The 9,779-nt window shown below is 35.7% G+C and overlaps 1 protein-coding gene and 1 long non-coding RNA gene across 9 annotated transcripts in view; one reads left to right on the top strand and one right to left on the bottom strand.

Moving 5' to 3' along the window:
* The window catches only part of FBXW11 (F-box and WD repeat domain containing 11), a 122,414-nt gene that overhangs the window by 59,076 nt on the left and 53,559 nt on the right, over window positions 1-9,779 (top strand). The window lies entirely within an intron of this gene.
* On the bottom strand, window positions 6,521-7,093 carry LOC121011026 (uncharacterized). The gene is made up of 2 exons (XR_005781467.1): window positions 6,864-7,093; window positions 6,521-6,618 (listed from the first exon to the last, which is right to left on the bottom strand). It is a non-coding gene; the product is annotated as an uncharacterized LOC121011026 (long non-coding RNA).

Genomic DNA, 9,779 nt, shown 5'->3' with positions numbered 1-9,779 from the left:
CAGAGCCCGACGCGGGGCTCGAACTCACGGACCGTGAGATCATGACCTGAGCCGAAGTCGGCCGCTTAACCGACTGCGCCCCTCTACACTTCATTTTCTGCAGTGTTTTGAAAATGCTTCTCCACTGATGCCTTGCTTGACACATTGTTTTTAAGACATTTGATGCTAGTCTAATGCTCTCTCTCGTAAGTTTTTTTTTTTCCAATGAAAATTATTTTGGACTAGAGACTGTGCGAAGTTTTCTCTTTCTCTTTAAAATCTAATAATTTTCATTAGCTATCCACTAGAGTTTAATGCTGTGAACCAATTTTCTGTGGTACCTGGACACGTTTTTAACATGCAGTTTAGGTTTCTTTTTATTTCTGATACGTTTTCTTGAGTTATAGTATTTTTAAAACGGCTTTATTGGGGTATAATTCACATATCATACAATATACCCATTTGAAGTATACAATTCATTGATATTTAGTATAGTTACAGAGTTGTGCAAGCATTAACCACAATCAACTTAGAACATTTTCATCACCCCAAAAGGAAACCCTTTTAGCTGTCACTCTCTATTCTTCTTCACTCACTGAACCCTAGAACTTTGTCTTGAAAAACTTGGATCATAGTTTTAAATGTTATTTTGGTTTCATTTTGTGTGTGTATATGTGTGTATGAACTCCAGTTATACTTGAGCTGGATTTTTTTTTTTTTGTCTTCCATTATTTCAACTAATTTTGTCCCATTTTGCTTCTTTTTCTCATTTCCATTCTCTTAGGTTATTTTCCTGCTTTTCTTCAATGATTATTACTATGTTTTTCATTTGAATTTATCACTTTGTAGCATTATAATTTACTTTTATTTGTTATAGGCTTGTTTTTCTTTTCTAAGTCATGTTTCACTTCTTTCTGCTTTTGGTGCATTTCTATTCTTGTTTTGAGCTTCTGACTTAACACATGTAAAAAATAACATCAAAAACTTTTTTGAGCATATGTAACTCAGTTTGGAGTAACTCTTTTCAATCAGATTCCATAAGAGCAGTTAAGGCATGCATGGTATATTATAAATTCACTTTTCTCATGCATAACTAGAATGATAGTTACCTATATACTGTCCTTAGGAAAATTAAGAAGATAGTTACTGATATTAGGGCTTAATTATCTTATTGAACCCCAGTTAAGAAAGGCTGACTTCTGGTATTTTAGTTTTCTTCTTCTGTCCCCCTTCTCTCTTTCCTTCTTTCATGTGTAGGTGTTTTTCTGTTTTTGTATTGATGAAGGTTGCTGATGTCACTACATTTTTTGGGACAGGACTGGCAGTTTGAAGTTAAATTCACAAAATTTTAGTGTAAGAACATCCTTTGCCAGTGTAACAAAGTATAGTTTCTTGATTGCATGATCTTTTTTTGCAGGAGGGGGGATTGATAGGGAGTAGGAGATACGGTGGGGGCAAGCTTTGCATCCTTTGAATGGTTTTTAAAAATTCTTTAATGTTGCAGGATCTTAAAATCCCTCCCCTGGCATTTCTTTTTCCTCTACTCATATAGTTTCTAAAAGATGCCTAGGCTTTTCTCTTCTTTTAAAAAAAATAAATAGACTTTCTTAGTGCGGTTTTAGGTTCATAGCAAAATTGAGTGGAAAGTATAGAGGGTTCTCATACATTTCTGCCCTCACACATATACAACCTCTCATGACAGTGATACTTTTACTACGATATGAACCTACATCATCACCCACAGTTCATAGTTCACATAGTTCACTCTTGGTGAACCCTGTTGATCACTTGATGGGTTTCAACAAATGTATAATGATACATATTCACCATTATAGTACCATATGTAATTGTTTCACTGCCTTAAAGATCTTCCTTTGCCTGTTCATCCCTCCTTTCCTCTAACCCCTGCCAGCCACTAATCTTTTTACTGTCTCCATGGCTTTACCTTTTCCAGAATGTCATATAGTTGGAATCATACAGTATGTAACCTTTTCACATTGGCTTCTTTCACTTAGTAATGTGCATTTAATGTTCCTTTGTGTTTTTTTCATGGCTTGATAACTTATTTCTGTTTAGTGCTGAATAATATTCCATTGTTTGGATGTACATAGTTTATCCATTCACCTACTGAAGGACATCTTGATTGCTTCCAAGTTTTGACAGTTATGAATAGAGTGGCTATAAAAATCTGTATGCAGGCTTTTGTACGGACATAAGTGTTTACATCCTTTGGGTAAATAACTGTGGAGTGCATTTGTGTGATCATATGGTAAAAGTATGTTTAGTTTTGAAACTGTCCAACTGTCTTCCAAAGTGGCCGTACCATTTTGCATTCCCACCAGCAGTGAATGAGGACTGTTGCTCTGCATCTTCAGCAGCGTTTAGTGTTTTCATGTTTTAGATTTTGGACATTCCAATAGGTGTATGGTAGTATCTCCTCATTTTAATTTGCAGTTTCCTGTTGACATACGATGTTGAACATCTTTTCATTTGCTTACTGCCATTTGTATATCTTCTCTGGTGAGGTTTCTGTTCATGTCCTTTGCCCATTTTAAAAATTGGATTGTTTATTCTCTTTATTTCTTTGAGTTTTTTATATATTTTGACTAACAGTTCTTTATCAGATGTGTCTTTTGCAAATGTTTTCTCCCAGTCTGTGGCTTTTCTTTTCATTCTCTTGACAGTGTCTTTCACAGAGCAGAAGTTTTTACTTTTAATGAAGTCCAGCTTATCAGCTATTTCTTCCATGGATTATGCTTTTGGTGTATATCTTAAAATTCATTACCATACCCAAGATCACCTAGATTTTCTCTTACGTTATTCCAGTCCTGTTCATTGAGAAGTCTGTCTTTGCTCCGCTGTATTGTCATTAGTCCTTTGTCAAATATCAGCAGACTATATTGGTCTGTTTCTGGACTCTGTGTTTCATTGATTTATTTGTCAGTTCTTTTACCAATACCACACTGTCTTGATTGCTGCTGTCGTTTATGATAATCCTCGAAGTTGGAAAGTACCAGTCTTCTAGCTTATTCTTCTCCTTTAATATTTTGTTGGCTGTTCTAGATCTTTTACCTCTTCATATAAACTTTTAAAATTTGTTGATATCCATAAAATAACTTGTTGAGATTTTGATTGGGATTGCATTGAATCTTTAGATCGAATAGAGAAGAGTTGACATCTCGACAGTGTTGAGTCTTCCTATCCATGAACATGGAATATCTATCCAATTATATAGTTCTTTGATACCTTTCACCAGAGTTTTATAGTTTTTCTCATATAGATCTTATACATATTTTGTTAAATTTAGACCTAAATATTTAATTTTTGGAGATCCTAATATAAATAGTAATGTATTCTTCTGAAATCAGGTGAGATTGGGCACATTCAGGATGGTATGGCTGAAGACAAAAGTAATGTATTCTTAATTTAAATACCACTGTTGGTGTACCTGAATGCACATGACTTTTATGTATTAACCATGCATTCTCCAACCTTGTTACAATTGTGTGTTCATTTCAGGAGTTTTTTTTTTCTTTTTTTGTTTGGTTTTTTGTTTACATAGATGATCATGTCATCTGTGAGCAAAGACAGTTGCATTTCTTTTTTCCTCACTATGTATACCTTTTTTTTCTTTTTTGGTGTCTTATTGTATTAACTACCTCCTTGAAAAATAGTGTTGAGAGGGGACATCCTTGAATTGTTCTTGATCTTAACATTGAAAACTTCAAGTATTTTAAGTATAATGTTATGTTTACTTTTTTTGTAGATTTTTTTTTTAATAAAATTAAGGAGCTTCCTTCTATTCACCTTTCCTTTTGCACTCTTTTTTTAAAAAAGAGCCTCCCCTTGATGACTCCTTTTTTGCATCTCTGATACTTTTTTTTAAGTTGCTTATCTATAAGCAACTCTGATGCATTAGGACTCATTCCTATTTTTTTCATACTTAATGTGGCTTTATGTCCATCTTCGGTCTGTTGCTTGTTTTTCTCTTTTTGTCTTTTGTGCATTTTATCCTGGTCTACTCTTGCTCTCTAGGAAGGCTTATGGCAGGAGAATATAGGTGTTCCAGAATTTATTTACTTTTCTACTTATGTTTTGTTCCTTCTGGTTATGCTGAGGGCTTGAGTTTTATGCAGCTTTATTCGTCCTTTTTATTCTTTGTATCCTGTGACTTTGCTACCATCACATATTAGTTTGACTTGTTTTGTAGGTTTCCTAGGATTTTCTGTGTAGACAGTCATGCCATCTGGTTCCTTCCTGACATTTATTTTGCCTTTTTCTTGCCTTATTGTACTGGCTATGATTAGTGAAATTTGTATAGAATGGACATTCTACTTTTGTTCTTGAGGACGGGGGAAAGTTTTCCATTTGACCATTAAGTGTGTTAGCTATAGGGGTGTGTGTGTGTGCACGCGCGCGCTCGCACACATACACATATACATCTATATATTCTTTATAACATTGAGTAAGTTACCTGAGAGTTTTTATTTTTTAAAAATGTTTGTTTATTGGGGTGCCTGGGTGGCTCAGTCGGTTAAGCGTCTGACTTTGGCTCAGGTCACGATCTTGCGGTTCATGAGTTTGAGCCCCGTGTCAGGCTCTGTGCTGACAGCCCTAGAGCTGCTTCGGATTCTGTGTCTCCCTCTCTCTCTGCCCCTCCCCTGTTCATGCTCTGTCTCTGTCTCTGAAAAATAAATAATTTTTAAAAAGCGTTAAAAAAATGTTTATTTTTGAGAGAGTGCAAGTAGGGGAGGGGCAGAGAGAGGGGGACAGAGGATCCAAAGCGCTCTTTGCATTGATAGCAAGGAGCCTGATGTGGGGCTCGAACTCATGAAACACGAGATCATAACCTGAGCTGAAGTCAGATGTTCAACTGACTGAGCCACCCCGGTGCCCCACACCTAAGGGTTTTTAATCATGAGAGGGTTTTGAATTTTGTTATATGCCCTAAATACATGTATTGAAATCATTGTATAACTTACTGCCTTACTATGTATTACATTGATTTTTTGACTCTTCAGCCAGTCTTTAATTCTGGGAAAGCCCCAACTGATGATGATGATGTATTATCCTTTTTATGTAATTTTGCATTTGATTTGCCAATATTTTGTTGAGGGTTTTTACACCTTCCTGCCTGAAGGTAATTGGTCAGTTTTCTATTTTGATAATGTCTTTTCTCAGGTTTTAGCATTAGGATTATTCTAATACAATGACTCATTCTCTCTGTTTTTAAAAAGAATGTGAAAGATTGCTGTTACTTCTTGTCTAAATGTTTGATAGTATTTACCAAGCAAGTCATTTAGGCCTTGAATTTGCTTTGTGGGAAAGTTTTTGTTTTTGTGTAGCACTTAAAGTTTTTAAAAAGTTAACTTTTTTGAGGTATACTTTATACATAATAAAATTTTCCAATTTTAAGTGTGTAGTTTATGTAGGTTTGACAAATGAATACATATAACATTTACAGCAATCATATTTATCCGTTTTGTTTTGTTTTTTTTCTTGTGATGTGTTTGAGAGACTTCAGTATCAAGGTAATGTTGGCCTCAGAATGTGAATTGGGAATGTTCTTGCCTCATTTACTTTCTAGAAGTTTATGTAGAATTAATATTACTTCTTTTGTAAATACTAAATAAAATTCACCAGTGAAGACAATTTCTTTAACAGATATGGGGCTGCTGAGGTTATCTGTTTCTCTTGTTGGTATCCATGTGTCTTTTAAGGAATTTGTCTCTTCCATCTGAGTTGTAGAATATATTAGTGTAAAATTATAATATTTCCTTATTTTCCTTTAATGTCTATAGGATCTGTATTCATGGTCCCACCTTATCAGCTTGGCTAGAGGTTTATCACTTCTATTAATTGTTTCAAAGATACAGCTTTTGGTTTCATTGATTTTTCATTATTGTTTTTCTGTTTCATATTATATTAATTTTGTATCTCATCTTTACTATTTCCTTCCTGCTGCTTATTTTGGGTTTCATTTGCTAATTTTCTAGTTTTTTAAAGGGGAAGCCTAGATTGTTGCTTTGAAGACCATGTCCTTTTCTAATGCATTTAATGTTATAAGTTTCTCTCTAACCACCATTTTAGTTATATCCCACAGTATTTAATATGTTGAATTTTTACTTTCATTCAGTTCACAATGTTTTCTAATATTCTTTGTTATATCTTTTAGTGATATATTAATTTCCGAACCTTTTGGGATTTTCTGTTACATTAATTTTGGATTAATTCTTTGTCATTCTGGAGCATACTTTGTATAAATTCAGCCCTTTAAAATTTATTGAAACCTGTTTTATGGCCCAGAATAACATTTATCTTGGTGAATGTTGTGTACTTGGAAAGAATGTGTTCTCTTGTTGGGTAGAGTGTTCTATAAATGTCAACTAGGTTAAGTTGGCTGATAGTGTTTTTCATGTCCTCCATATCTTTACTCTTTTCTGTCTGCTTGTTCTATGTATAACTAAGAGAGGAGTGTTGAAGTGTCCAAATATAAATTTGGATTTGTCTATTTCTCCTTGGAGTTGTGTCATTGTTTTTACCTCCAGATGTATCTCAAATCTTTGTTAGAAAAGGGCATATACATTTTGGATTGTTATATTCTTTTGATAAGTTGATCCTTTCATCAATATGAAATACCTCACTTGGGGGCGCCTGGGTGGCGCAGTCGGTTAAAGCGTCCGACTTCAGCCAGGTCACGATCTCGCGGTCCGTGAGTTCGAGCCCCGCGTCAGGCTCTGGGCTGATGGCTCGGAGCCTGGAGCCTGTTTCCGATTCTGTGTCTCCCTCTCTCTCTGCCCCTCCCCCGTTCATGCTCTGTCTCTCTCTGTCCCAAAAATAAATAAAAACGTTGGGAAAAAAATTAAAAAAAAAAAAAGAAATACCTCACTTGATCCCTGATAACATTCCTTGTTCTGAAATCTGTTTTGCCTATTATTAATATTAATTTACTTTGACTTTGGGATTTCCTTTGATAAGTAATTCATGGTGTATACCTTTTTCTGTCCTTTTAACCAGTGTGTCTTTACGTTTAAAGTGGGTTTCTTTTAGAGGGCATATAGTTATCCAGTTTCACAATCTCTGCTTTTTAATTGGAGTGTTTTAACTACTTATATTTAATTAATTATTGGTATGTTTGGTTTTATTTAAAAAGGTTTTTTTAATGCTTATTTATTTTGAGAGAGAGAGAGAGTGCATGTGCGCAGGGAGAGGGGTGGGGAGGGGCAGAGAGAGAGCGGGAGAGAGAGGGAGAGAATCCCAAACAGGCTCCGTGCTGTCAGCACAGAGCCTGACGTGAGGCTCCATCTCACAAACCATAAGATCATGACTTAAATTTTGGACGCTTAACTGAGCCATCCAGGTGCTCGTCAGGTTTCTTTTAAAATGGTTAACATTAGAAGCAAAAAAGTAAAAATGTTTTTCTGGTTTATATTTTTGAGCAATGTTATCCTGTAGGTGCTTTGCACGTGTTATTTCTCTTCCTGCAATGTAGGCAGTGTTCTCCCTGCCCTATAAAAGAGGAAACTGAATCCGGGAGAGAAGTCAAGTAACTAACAGGAAGTCAAGACAGTTTGTCATTGTCAGAGCCCAGAGTTTGCAGTGGGGGCATTGTGTCTCTAAAGGCCTGCTCTTTACTCTTCAGCTGACTGACTCCCTCTGTGGTGCCATGACTCAGTGTCCTTTGGCCATTCTTCTACTACTTTGAAAGCACCTTCTTTTCCTGGCTTCCTTCCTCTAGTGAATATGAAACATTTTACAGGTTTTACTTTAGTAGTTCTCTTCCAAGTGTTAAGCACCAGGAAGCATTAAGGGCACATTCTGCTACTCCCCGTTTGCTTTCTTGGATTCTAGCAGACTTTTATCTATCCATCCTTTTGTTGGACCTTTTTAAGCAGTCAAATAACTAATGAGGTGTTCTTCTTTTATGTAGGTGAATGAATACTTTAGGGGTAAGAAAGATGACTGCCTTTCTGAAACTAGATTTTCTTACTGCTTTTTGTGAGGGCCAGAAATTGTGTTGCATGTCCCTCCCCCCCCCCCCCCCCATTTTGAATCCTTGCTCTTTGTAGACAATTTGGAAACTATGGGAAAGGAATAAGTAGAAACAAAATTACCACTTTTGTCATTACAATTCATAGGAAGATTTTAATAATTATAGCCAAGACTCATATCAACAGATACTTATTATACTTCTGTACTTAAGTAGTATGCCAGGAGTTGAAGGAATACAGAATGAATAACTCAGCCAAGCTTTTTCTGCCCTTTGGAGGTTAAATTTGACTAAGGGAGCCCTTATAAGTGCCAGGATTCTCTTTTAAATTTTGTCACTCCCTCTGTCGGGGAGGCCTGTTTCAACCTCAGTTTTCTGGATGAGGAAGTGGGCACAGAGAGGTCAGGTGACATGGAGGAGGATCCTGACTCAACTTTCAGTAACTAGTTTCTGTTTCCTTAGACTAGAGCATATGTATCTGGGGTCTTGGCATGGATTTTTACTTTTGAAAGTTTAATGTTAAAAATCACCATTGCTTACTGTTAAAAAGAGATGTCTTTAAGCAAATAGAAAGCAAAATATACAGAGATAACATTGTTAGCGTTTTAACACACCTTTTCTAGATACTGCTCTAAATAAATCAATAATTAAGTTTTATCCATGAAGATGGAGTCCTACAGATGTATTCTGACCCCCCCCTTTTATTTTTCATTTAAAATTTACCTTAGACCTTTTCTCATGTCACTATTCTTCCAAGAAGTAGTTTTCCTGTAACTTTAGACAGGTGAGTACTATCTTCACAGTTTTGGACATATCTGTATACTGTGTCCTTTTATCTACTTCACATATTTAAAAAATCTGCTCTCTTTTAAAAAATCAGAAAAGGAGACCGTATTGTTGTATGACTGGAAAATCATGGCACTTGCTGAGACCCACATAAAATTCTAGCCACGTACCGTTTGTTACAGTAAACTGAATAGGAAGCTAGGTCTTTTTGTTAAAAACAGATAATTGAAAGTATTTAACAGTGTAAAAAATATCTTTTGGTATAGTTAGAAGAATCGAAAGACAACTGAAAAGGTGGTAGGTAACTTTTGCAGTATGGGATTCATTGTACTCCAATACCTTAATTAGGGGTTTTCAGTGTTTTTAAGTATTTTCATAGTGAGAAATAAAACTTATATTTAGACCCCGCCCAGATTTACATTTAGACTTAGTACATGTAATCATATGTGTAATCATATGTGCACACACATATTTATGTATATGTTTTATATATGTTTGTGTGTGTAACATAACATACATTCCTAAAGTCACCCCAATGTATACTGTATTCCACTGTGAAACATAAGACAGCATAGATTGTAAGATACGCCATTTTCTGTAGCATTCAGAAAAAAATGCTACCAGTTTTAAGATGCCATTGATGGTTAAGAAATATCTCAATTTCAGGGGCGCCTGGGTGGCGCAGTCGGTTAAGCGTCCGACTTCAGCCAGGTCATGATCTCGCGGTCCGTGAGTTCGAGCCCCGCGTCAGGCTCTGGGCTGATAGCTCAGAGCCTGGAGCCTGTTTCCGATTCTGTGTCTCCCTCTCTCTCTGCCCCTCCCCCGTTCATGCTCTGTCTCTCTCTGTCCCAAAAATAAATAAACGTTGAAAAAAAAATTAAAAAAAAAAAAGAAATATCTCAATTTCAGAGATACTAAAATGTGAAAAAATATGTGTTAGAATTGATGAAATAAGAGATGTGCTGTGTGTTCTTTTCTTCTTTCTTTCTTTCTTTCTTTCTTTCTTTCTTTCTTTCTTTCTTTC

Source organism: Herpailurus yagouaroundi, unplaced genomic scaffold (assembly GCF_014898765.1).
Source record: "Herpailurus yagouaroundi ecotype Mexico unplaced genomic scaffold, PumYag 29, whole genome shotgun sequence".
Taxonomy (NCBI): domain Eukaryota; kingdom Metazoa; phylum Chordata; class Mammalia; order Carnivora; family Felidae; genus Herpailurus; species Herpailurus yagouaroundi.
This window is presented reverse-complemented; position numbering and strand designations above follow the sequence as displayed.